This window comes from Bacillus rossius, unplaced genomic scaffold (assembly GCF_032445375.1).
Source record: "Bacillus rossius redtenbacheri isolate Brsri unplaced genomic scaffold, Brsri_v3 Brsri_v3_scf462, whole genome shotgun sequence".
NCBI classification, from domain to species: domain Eukaryota; kingdom Metazoa; phylum Arthropoda; class Insecta; order Phasmatodea; family Bacillidae; genus Bacillus; species Bacillus rossius.
The window spans coordinates 12,501-12,801 of record NW_026962659.1 but is presented as its reverse complement, the minus strand read 5'-3'; positions in this window follow the sequence as shown (position 1 = coordinate 12,801).

Below are 301 nucleotides of genomic sequence, written 5' to 3'. Positions count from 1 at the left end.
TGTTCCGTCGACTCCCAATGTACACTTAAAACATGCACATTTGGGTGGCGAGGGGGCGTTGTGGCCATCCGAAAACATGTCTTCATCTCTCTTATTGGTGGACCGCTGCTCCTTGAAGAATTAAATCCATATGGGTCTAGTCTTGGTGATAACTGTGAACACTAAGAACTATCTAAAGTGGCCTATCTGTCTGAACTGCAATACACTAGCTGCGAGCCAATGCTATACCTTTCTCAGGTAACGAGCTCTTGTGCGGCAATTCGATTGGATGCGAAATGGTGGGGAACGCGTGTCCTATCGT